Source organism: Brienomyrus brachyistius, unplaced genomic scaffold (genome assembly GCF_023856365.1).
Source record: "Brienomyrus brachyistius isolate T26 unplaced genomic scaffold, BBRACH_0.4 scaffold79, whole genome shotgun sequence".
Classification (NCBI taxonomy): domain Eukaryota; kingdom Metazoa; phylum Chordata; class Actinopteri; order Osteoglossiformes; family Mormyridae; genus Brienomyrus; species Brienomyrus brachyistius.
The window spans coordinates 842,206-854,408 of record NW_026042354.1 but is presented as its reverse complement, the minus strand read 5'-3'; positions in this window follow the sequence as shown (position 1 = coordinate 854,408).

The following is a 12,203-nucleotide window of genomic DNA, read 5'->3' as shown; positions in this document are numbered from 1 at the left end:
GCCGTCTAAATGTCTCAATGTTCATATGACGGTTTTTCTATAAATGTACTTAGTATTAATGCTTTTTTTTCGTGTTTTGCAAAATCAAAGGTGAATTTTGCATTAAACAGAGGAAAATGTATAGTATGAGTTACCCTGCATCCACCTCTGTGCCATTTAGCCACTCAAGTAACAGTTCATCAGCATTTTTTAAGAACTTGATAGAACTTTAATAAATGACAGGCTTCGCTATATTTAACATATTTTCCTAACCAGACACGCTTTTTCCCCCTCTGTAATACATTAAACAAAGATTGATATAATAAAGCTTGTGGCTTTGGATGTAAATATGTTTTATTTTTACACAGAGGTTAGTTACTTCTCAAGGAATGGAGTGTTACCACACATACTTTACTAAATTGGTTGATTTATATATATATATATATATATATATATATATATATATATATATATATATATATGTATCGTTACTTGATACTCTTTGCAAGAAAAGGGATTTTTGGTTTTGGGAATAATGAGGTTTGTACTGAGATGAAGTTCTAAGTTCATGCGGTCTAGACGTGCTGTTTCTTTGCAGCCGGAACAAAGAGATGAGAAAATCAGCTAGCAGTGAGTACAGTTTCAGTGCTGGGGGTTCAGCCTCCAGAGTTTAATTGCACTGCATGAGATATTGAATATCCTGGGCAACATTCCAATCACACATAATAGTGATAATGAGAGGGTGTATGCTGCAGGGTCGGAGTTTATGCTTATTGTGTATTCAGCGTGCTGCACACTAAGCCGGACGCAACTGCATCGTTCGCCAGTATTTTAGTGCGCGATCTGACGTCACACATGGAACGACGCTGGTCCCTTTTCACTGGGATATAAATAATAAATTAGTTATGCATTCCCGAGTCAGTGATTGATCAGAACAAATCTGCACACTAAACCGGGGGGGGGGGGGACAACAACAAAACAAGTTTGTCTTCTCATCCACAATAAGTGCAGATGTACAGGATGCATTATAATCTGCATAGGAACGTTTGGTGACCTGCTGGGCTCATCCTCTCCTGCATTCTTTAATTTAACCATAGACTATACAATATATAAACCATGAGATATGAGTATGAGTCTTATTAATAGACCTCCTAGACATCTCCAAATCTCCCCACGTACTCCCCAGCTGTGCGCTATGTGACCTCGTCTTGGTGCAAAAGATCATTAACCAGACAACTCAGTCGGTCAGCATTTAATGACTCCAGATTTATTAACTGCACAAAAGAATATATTTTTATTATATAAGTATTCTGTGGGTTTATGTCTGGAGTTCATATAATGATGCCTTTCTATTCAGGCCGCAGAATCAAGCCGTCATTTTAACAAGCAAAATGATCAATGCAAAATCCTGTTACAAGACAAGCCACGATGGTGAGGAAGGGAGTGAGATACTAATAGACATAAGAATGTGATTCATTATATTAAAATAGAGTTACAATGGCTACATGAAGCGGAGCTATGAAGACAAAGGCTTTTTAAATTGGGGAGAGGGACCGAGTTGCAGAACATACGTCTGGAGCTACAGGTAATGCGTATTCGGCGCCATATCTGGGATGCGGGGGATGGATGGCGAGAGGCTTCGGAATAATTTGCCGAGATGAGAATGTATGTTGACTTACCTTCACGGCGGCTCTTAGTGAAGCACTTACAGTTTCATTCAGCAGCTTTTAATGGGGTTTTAATGACGGCACCTGAGCAGAATAAGAGCAGGCAAGCGGCCGCGGCTTTTGATTTATTTCAGTACATGAAACGGGGAAGCCGTCTGCGCCTCACCGAATGGGATTTTCGCCTCGAGTACATTCTCACGTTTGTCGCGCGGCTGTGCCGCCCCCTTTTCCTCCGGGGGCCCCCCGTCGCAACATCTGATTTGATTGTGTCTCTGCTCCCATTTGTAAGTAACAGCACTTAGGCTGGAGAGCCGCGGGTAGCTCGAGTGCCTGCAATGTATCAAAGAGGCTCCGTCGTCCAAAACAAGGAAAAACAATCTAGGTTAATTACCAAATGGAGCGTCTCCGGGCTGTCAGACAGCAGTAGCCTTAATTGTTCACCGTAGCGAGACTCTTGCCATTCTTCGGTACCGCTAATGCAATGAGATCGCCTCGCGGATTTTTACCGTGGGAGGCATTTTATCAAGTCGTACACAGGTGCACGGTAGACCCAAGAGTGCATTAAAGATGCGAAATGTACACAAGGTAATTTCCAAGTGCTCCGAAACACAGCGCACATGCAGATTTGCATGCAGGCAATAGCACGTAGTCTGCATTTAGATACAATACTTTACAGATTAAATATATGTGCTTTCCAGCTTTGTCTAATGTTCGTACATAGGTCAAGAAATAAAACACTTGGAAGACACTTGGGAAAGAACAGCCTGGAAAGCACCTCCAGTAGGTGCTAAAAGTGGCATCTATGTGTTTTGAAAATGTATCTGCTAAAGAGTGAGTCGCAATGAATACCAGGCATGCACAGACTCAAATGTAATTTTAAGCTGCCGTGAAGTGACTGACAAGCTTGAAGAATGTTGTTAACCACAGAAAATTGGTACATTATTAATAGGATATACTATTAATTTACTTACGGTTGTGCCAAAATACCTTGGACACGAAAAACAGTCAGGAAGCGGAGAAGTCTTAAGGTCATGCTAGATCTTGGTTCTAATCACTCATTAATCAGATCGGCCTGATAACCAGGGGCGCGATACCGCGGGGAAAGTTAGGACAATTCCAAGGGCCCCCGCGTGACTGGGCCCTAAAAAAATTGGAACATAATTGGACTGGTCTGGGTCGGGGGCCCAATGTGACAAGCTTTCATGGGGCCCAGGGTCTCTAGAGGTACCCTTGCTGATAACACAATGCTTCCGGTTCTCCTTTAAATTATAGCTCCTTTCATTGAACACATTTTACCCTAAATATTAATTTACACATTCACAACAAAAAAATCCTTAACTGATGCATAAGCTGCACTTTATCAAGACACAACAAATTCCATGACCTAGAACTCATATTAATCATCTGTGCTGTTTTAACCTCATAATAAAATGCCTTTTCAACTAGTACACTGAAAATGATTTCTGAGTCATGAAATGTCATACTTTTTGTTGGCTGTAGAGGGCAGTCAATAAAAACAGATGTAACTGCCAGACGCATTCCCAAGATTCCTTTCATGTGCCCTGAATGCCTTCTGTAAAGAAGCAAAGTATCTCTCCTACAACCACAAAAATAAACCTTGAAGTGCAGCTTCCACACAACACGGTCATTTTTACATTAAATACAATATTTGCTTGCCCTCCACGCACTTGCGTGAGATTTTCTCTGGTTGCAATTTCTTCACAAACCTCTGAGAGACGCTGGTCAAGTCACTTGGTGACTCGACTGTGATAGTCTTCTGTTTTCTATTTTTTGCAACTACAATAGACTCTCATTCCAAACCGCTTATCCCACTGGGTCTTGGGGGGTCTGGAGCCTATCCCGGAAGCTATTGGAACAACCCAGGATGGGGGGCCAGCCCATCGCAGGGCACACTCACACACCATTCACTTACACATGCACTCCTACGGGCAATTTAGCAAGTCCAGTTAGCCTCAGCATGTGTTTGGACTGTGGGAGGAAACCCCACAACGACATGGGGAGAACATGCAAACTCCACACACATGTGACCCAGGCGGAGACTTGAACCCGGGTCCCAGAGGTGTGAGGCAACAGTGCTAACCACTGCACCACCATGCCGCCTTAGACTCTCATTATATTATATAATTATTATTATTAATTCTGGGTATTAATGTCCTCTCGACAATGTACTCGACCACATCTTTTTCAGCAGATATTCAGAATGTTTATGCAATAGCCGCCACACAATAAATTTAATTTAAGAGTACAAAGGGCATTTTGATTTACTATTCAAGAGCCGAAAGGCACTTTTACCTGCTGCCAGACGCCGCACTGCTCAAGTGACATTTACTTGTCGGCACGTCCGCTGTTGGCAAGAAGCGCAAGATGCCCGGTTTCGGTAGCATCGCCTCATCGTATGAAGCTGATGTGGTTTCATTATAATGGGCTTTATTTTGTCAATGGGCCTTTTTAACTCATTTCATGGAAGTGTCCTTGATTCCATTATTTTTTTTTATTGAATGTACTCATCCCTGGTCTCAGTGACCCAGATTTCTGCAAGATGGCCCTCCCTCTGCAAATGGGTACAGATCTATTAAATTCACCTATACAATTATAGAAGATAACCTTCTGTGATTTACCACTTTCATAACATCATAGGGGCCTCCTCTGACGGGCATCCCCAGAAAATTAGTGTAATTGAGTCAAATAAATTAATCTCCCTCAAAACATGAATATAGAAAAGCAGAATGCAAATACAGTAGCCAATGACAACCCCCCCACCCTTTGTCCTGGGGCAAGTATTATAACTGGGACAAATGTTATTTACACTGTTTGTACTTTGAATGACCTGCGTTGACCATTAAAGTCTAAAAGCTTTATTTTGTCTCTTAGAAACCTTGAATAATAAGAGCATTTATCATTTTCAGAAATTAAGCAAATGGATGATATTTTAAAATATTACTGCAGGAAGCACAGAAGACTGATCTGAAAAGGAATATGATTATACGGCCATTTATGCTGGAAAATCGCAATTATTCTATAGCTGTTTAGACATGGTAGAGCTTATACACCACACAAAATGGCATTGGTTAAACTGGAATGTATTGGGAGCATGAAAAGGTCATTTAAGAGGCATTAAGAATTTATTATACCAGTTCCTAATATTTTAAAAATCACAAACATCAAGCTAGGTATGTATACCTGACAATTAGCCTGCTTTAAAATTGATATATAGAATCAAGAGATCTTAAAATGAAGTGGATTTTGGGGGTAGTGGTTTCATTTTAACATTTTGAAAAGCATAGAAACTTGAAGCAAAACACCGGGATGGAACTGAAACATAAACGAACTAAATAAAATAAACAGAGCCGGGCTCGACAACGTCCGTCGGGAAGCGGGCTGACAGGTCCGCAGATAATCCTTTTCGAGGGTTAACTGAAAGCACAGGCCAGGAGCCCAGCTGTGTCAAATTAGCGACGCGTTGGCGCGTGATGGACAGCCGTCCGCCACACGCTCCTGGGGCCCCGCGTCAGCAGCTCGCCACTAAGGGCCACCAAGCCGTGACGGACCAGCCAATGAGCAGCCGGGGGCCACCACCACTGCCTTCCAAATCAGACGGCAGGGGCTCGAAAACATCACGGACACGGTTTCTCAGATGCATGCTCCTAGGTTTCTCCATTAGCGCCTGATAAATTTTAGCATGGCTGCTACTGTGATTCATATTGCAGGCATATCAAAGACTCTGCCATATCCTACATAAGCCAGAGGATACACTCTCAGCTTCATATCGGCCGTAGTGTAAGTCGGAGCCATTAAGTGTCATGGGTGTGTCACTGAATCCATTCAGTGTATACCCAGTCGTTGACTGTGTGTGATGATTGGGACCGCCGCAGATTGATCTGGACTGATCCCACACAGGCCCCTGCTCATGTGCACCCCCCCCCCCGTCTGTCCTCGGATTTCCTAGCCGGCTTTGACGTATCTCAGAAGGCCTGCTCTCCTTGTATCGATCATCCTCCAAAAGATTAGCGGCTCATCCATTCTGGCTGTGGTCCTGTACCGTGCTACAGTGTGCTCATATACGAGACTTCCCCAAAGAATTATGGGTAATGAAATGTCTTGCAAATAAAAGGAGACTTTTAGACAAAGGCCTTTATCATAAATGACTTTAAGAGACCTAACAAAGACACCATAATCATTTATCCTACGGGATAATATTCTGAATCAATTCCGGTAAATTCTTCAATGGTACAACAGCAGAATTAAACTGACAAAGGTCCACCATCCTAACCACTCTGTAGCTTGCTTTATTTTCAAGTGCGGCTTATGTATTTGGAGACATGCTTTCATATTCTTACCCCCGGGACCCCTTTTACTCCAGCCTTTTGTGTACGGTGCGTCTATGTATTACATACCAGTCATTCAGTGATAATTTAATAGCCGTGTAAAAATCCCAGCAAACCCATAATGGGCTGAACCAGTCCACCGTTCCATCAGCGTGTCTATGCTGGGCCTCGCTAATCACAAACGTCGGAACTGGAGACCCCAGGATGCCACCCCAAAGCCCCCCGGATGCCACCCCAAAGCCCCCCGGATGCCGCCCCGAAGCCCCCGGGATGCCGCCCCGAAGCCACCATTATGCCGCCCCGAAGCCCCCAGATGCCGCCCCGAAGCCCCTGGGATGCCGCCCCCGAAGCCCCCAGATGCCGCCCCGAATCCCCCAGGTTGCCGCCCCGAATCCCCCAGGTTGCCGCCCCGAAGCCCCCATCATGCCGCCCCGAAGCCCCTGGGATGCCATTCCAAAGCCCCCCGGATGCCGCCCCGAAGCCCCCGGGATGCCGCCCCGAAGCCCCCAGATGCCGCCCCGAAGCCCCCATTATGCCGCCCCGAATCCCCCAGGTTGCCGCCCCGAAGCCCCCAGATGCCGCCCCGAAGCCCCTGGGATGCCGCCCCCGAAGCCCCCAGATGCCGCCCCGAAGCCCCCCAGGATGCCGCCCCCGAAGCCCCCAGATGCCGCCCCGAAGCCCCCAGATGCCGCCCCGAAGCCCCTGGGATGCCGCCCCCGAAGCCCCCAGATGCCGCCCCGAAGCCCCCCAGGATGCCGCCCCCGAAGCCCCCAGATGCCGCCCCGAAGCCCCCAGATGCCCCCCCGAAGCCCCCAGATGCCGCCCCGAAGCCCCCTGAGATGCCGCCCCGAAGCCCCCATTATGCCGCCCCGAAGCCCCCGGGATGCCGCCCCGAAGCCCCCGGGATGCCGCCCCGAAGCCCCCGGGATGCCGCCCCGAAGCCCCCGGGATGCCGCCCCGAAGCCCCCATTATGCCGCCCCGAAGCCCCCCGGATGCCGCCCCGAAGCCCCCGGGATGCCGCCCCGAAGCCCCCATTATGCCGCCCCGAAGCCCCCCGGATGCCGCCCCGAAGCCCCCGGGATGCCGCCCCGAAGCCCCCGGGATGCCGCCCCGAAGCCCCCATTATGTCGCCCCGAAGCCCCCCGGGATGCCGCCCCGAAGCCCCCATTATGTCGCCCCGAAGCCCCCCGGGATGCCGCCCCGAAGCCCCCCGGATGCCGCCCCGAAGCCCCCATTATGCCGCCCCGAAGCCCCCCGGATGCCGCCCCGAAGCCCCCGGGATGCCGCCCCGAAGCCCCCATTATGCCGCCCCGAAGCCCCCGGGATGCCGCCCCGAAGCCCCCCGGATGCCGCCCCGAAGCCCCCATTATGCCGCCCCGAAGCCCCCCGGATGCCGCCCCGAAGCCCCCGGGATGCCGCCCCGAAGCCCCCGGGATGCCGCCCCGAAGCCCCCGGGATGCCGCCCCGAAGCCCCCCGGATGCCGCCCCGAAGCCCCCATTATGCCGCCCCGAAGCCCCCCGGATGCCGCCCCGAAGCCCCCGGGATGCCGCCCCGAAGCCCCCGGGATGCCGCCCCGAAGCCACCATTATGCCGCCCCGAAGCCCCCGGGATGCCGCCCCGAAGCCCCCGGGATGCCGCCCCGAAGCCCCCATTATGCCGCCCCGAAGCCCCCCGGATGCCGCCCCGAAGCCCCCGGGATGCCGCCCCGAAGCCCCCGGGATGCCGCCCCGAAGCCCCCATTATGCCGCCCCGAAGCCCCCCGGATGCCGCCCCGAAGCCCCCGGGATGCCGCCCCGAAGCCCCCCAGGATGCCGCCCCGAAGCCCCCGGGATGCCGCCCCGAAGCCCCCCAGGATGCCGCCCCGAAGCCCCCGGGATGCCGCCCCGAAGCCCCCGGGATGCCGCCCCGAAGCCCCCATTATGCCGCCCCGAAGCCCCCCGGATGCCGCCCCGAAGCCCCTGGGATGCCGCCCCCGAAGCCCCCATTATGCCGCCTTGAAGCCAGATCGATATGAGAGATCGACTCCAATAATGCTAAAACAGGGTGAGCACAGCTGGGCTGGAAATACGTAAAATATGATAACCATCAATGAACCATGTTTCAGTCATGCGTAGAAAATGACATTATTGGTCTCTGAGGTCTGGACTGATGGCCCGGCACCCAAAATGATGTTAGATATTCAGCTGTTACACAGCACTTGAACTAGGGAGCTGATGTCATCCCTGCATGCTTTGGCTTTGTGCATGAGGTCTTTTTAAGGACGTACGCGTATCCCTGGGTGGTGCTCATAGGGTCCGCCGGTAACCTTTTAGCACCCGTTGAACCATCAATAACTGGAGTGGTTAAATGTGCATCAGGGAGATAATTAGATCAACTGGGTGCTTAAATGCTCAGGTAGAATAAAAAGTACATGAAGACCAGCTGCAAAGATCTGCTCCAGGTCACATGTATGACTTTTGTTAAATCTGAGACATAAAATAATGCCCATACCTTGAATGCTATGTGGGAAAAGTTTGGCACGAAGCCACTGAATGAAACAAGTACTGGGGTAATTGTATTAGCCCAGGGTGACTGTATTACTGTGACATCACCGGCACGCGACACCATCTGGGGCAACTGTATTACTGTGATATCACTGCCATGTGGCACCATGTGGTGTGACTGTATTACTGTGACATCACCGGCACGCGATACCATCTGGGGCAACTGTATTACTGTGACATCACTGCCATGTGGCACCATGTGGTGTGACTGTATTACTGTGACATCACCAGCACGCGATACCATCTGGGGCAACTGTATTACTGTGACATCAACGGCACGCGACACCATCTGGGGCGACTGTATTACTGTGATATCACTGCCATGTGGCACCATGTGGTGTGACTGTATTACTGTGACATCACTGCCATGTGGCACCATGTGGTGTGACTGTATTACTGTGACATCACCGGCACGCGATACCATCTGGGGCAACTGTATTACTGTGATATAACTGCCATGTGGCACCATGTGGTGTGACTGTATTACTGTGACATCACCAGCACGCGATACCATCTGGGGCAACTGTATTACTGTGACATCAACGGCACGCGACACCATCTGGGGCGACTGTATTACTGTGATATCACTGCCATGTGGCACCATGTGGTGTGACTGTATTACTGTGACATCACTGCCATGTGGCACCATGTGGTGTGACTGTATTACTGTGACATCATCGGCATGCGATACCATCTGGGGCAACTGTATTACTGTGATATCACTGCCATGTGGCACCATGTGGTGTGACTGTATTACTGTGACATCATCGGCACGCGATACCATCTGGGGCAGCTGTATTCCTGTGATATCACTGCCATGTGGCACCATGTGGTGTGACTGTATTACTGTGACATCATCGGCACGCGACACCATCTTGGGCGACTATATTACTGTGATATCACTGCCATGTGGCACCATCTGGGGCGACTGTATTACTGTGATATCACTGCCATGTGGCACCATGTGGTGTGACTGTATTACTGTGACATCATCGGCACGCGACACCATCTTGGGCGACTGTATTACTGTGACATCACTGCCATGTGGCACCATGTGGTGTGACTGTATTACTGTGACATCATCGGCACGCGATACCATCTGGAGCAGCTGTATTCCTGTGATATCACTGCCATGTGGCACCATGTGGTGTGACTGTATTACTGTGACATCATCGGCACGCGACACCATCTTGGGCGACTATATTACTGTGATATCACTGCCATGTGGCACCATCTGGGGCGACTGTATTACTGTGATATCACTGCCATGTGGCACCATGTGGTGTGACTGTATTACTGTGACATCACTGCCATGTGGCACCATGTGGTGTGACTGTATTACTGTGACATCACTGCCATGTGGCACCATGTGGTGTGACTGTATTACTGTGACATCACTGCCATGTGGCACCATGTGGTGTGACTGTATTACTGTGACATCACTGCCATGTGGCACCATGTGGTGTGACTGTATTACTGTGACATCACCGGCACGTGACACACATTTCTATTCCTGTCTTTATAGGGACTCTCCATTCGTTTCTATGGGAAAAACCCTAATCTCAACAATGACAAGCTTAACCCCCACCCAGCCCTAACCTTAACCACAAGTAAAAAAACAAAATACAAGTCTAATGGTATTTTTAGTTTTTTGATCGCAGTCACAGACATTTATAGAATTGAGTTTCACCTTGTGGGGACTGAAGAAATTGTTTCCAGAATGTCAAAATAACAGGTTTTTATAACATTGTGGGGACATTTCTCTACAATGTAATATTTACATGCGCACATACACACACGTACGCAACTGTGCACAGAAATAAGGGCTCACATATACACAGGTGGTGCACATTTCTCTACCCTTCAAACGCACTAGGTTGGTGTATGATGGAGGTTATTGCACAATGTATAATAAAAGCAAAATAAAAAAAAACACAGAAAATGGCAGCGAGAGCATGCTGCATATAAATTGCACACACAGGAAGATTACAAACTAAAAGTCCACTTGCTCGCTCCAGCATTTGAATCTTCCTCTTCCATCTCCCAGATCGTCTAGCCTTATTAATTCCAATCTGCCTTTGAATGCATCCATGCAGTCACGCCATTACTATTAGGTGCAGAGATCAAAGGCAGCGGCGCTCGCCGGCAAGCTCGCGAGCATCATCCGCGTCCCCTTTGATGCCGTAAGCCTCCGCGGTTAATGTAAAGGGGGACAGGAACGTGGCAGGTTGTCCCGTGGGGGCATCAAGTGCAGGATGAGGCATGTGAGGAAGTTAGAGAACACGGACTGTAAGCCAGGGGAGCACGCACTTCCCTGCAGCTGCAGTAGTCGCGAGTTTCATCGCACATTATAAACCCCCCCTCCCCCGCCGCCTATTTTTTTTTTGCGGTCCGCGGATATAGAATGAGCCACGTATAAATTACTGAGTGCTGGGGGAAAAAAGCTTATCGTGAAGATGTGTGTCGCGGTGGAGACACGTGGGAAAATGATAATTGTGTCGACGAGTCACGGCAGACGCACTATCGATCCTCCGCCCAAGACCCGCTCCCGCTCTCTTCCGAGGGTGCAATCATATTTAGCCCTCGAGAAAATAGGATGCTCCATTTTTTTTCTGCTAATCATATATCTTACTCGGCCCAGCTTGCATTTCCAATCTGGAGCCCGTCACACCGTGGTGATCGAGGATCGCTGTCTGGTGAAGGACCAGTGAAGCCACACCCCCCAGCCCCTCCCACCCTCACTGACCCCGTCCCTTCCCGCCAGGTCATCCCAGAGGTCAATGCTGATTGGCCGACTGATGCCACAGTTTTCATGCTGGACTCTGAAGGGCCCATCAGATACATCATTTGCCAGAAGAACCAGTGTATTGTTAGTGACAGTGTCGCCCTCTGTGCGATTTACGTACACGAGCATTAAAGTGCATTAATATCTCATGTAAAAAGGGAAGGAAGCAGCCCCAACATATCAATGTGAAAGTGGTCACATGATTACAGTGAACAAAAAAAAGCTAGAATTTGGGGAATACAATCCTTTCATATTCAGTTTTATTTCTATAGTGCATTTTCACAACATTACATTGTCTCAAAGCGCTTTACATTATCTGAGCCCAAAGCCCCCAGTGAACAAGCCATAGGTGACAGTGGAAAAATCCAAAAAAACTCCCTAGAAGGAAGAAACCTTGGGAGGAACGAGATTCAAAGGGGGAGCCCATCCTCCAGGGGCCGGCAGGGAGAGTCAAAGGGGCAAGATGGCAAAGTCCTAATTCACACTGTCCAAATCACCACGATGTGACAGGCCCCCAACTGGCAATGCAATCTTTTAAGGCAGTGGAGTCTGTCAGCTTTGGGGGGGTAGCTGGAATTAAAGTGTCCCAAATGCAGTAAGGACAGGAGAGCTCATTACCGACAATGCACTCTCTCTGCAAGGGGTGAAGGTGAACACAGAGACATCACGCATGCATCGGACCCCGTCAGATCGTCCGGAAATGGTACGTCCCAAAAGGTCTGCGTGAGAAGCCGCGCTAATCGCTACTCCTGGGGTTCCACCATAGGCTTGTGATGCTTATTGTTCATGAATGAGTTCATATTACAGCGAAGGCAGACATGAGAAGCGTGCAGACTCAAACAGACGTTTGCTGTACGCCAGTGTGGCTTTTAAAAGACCCC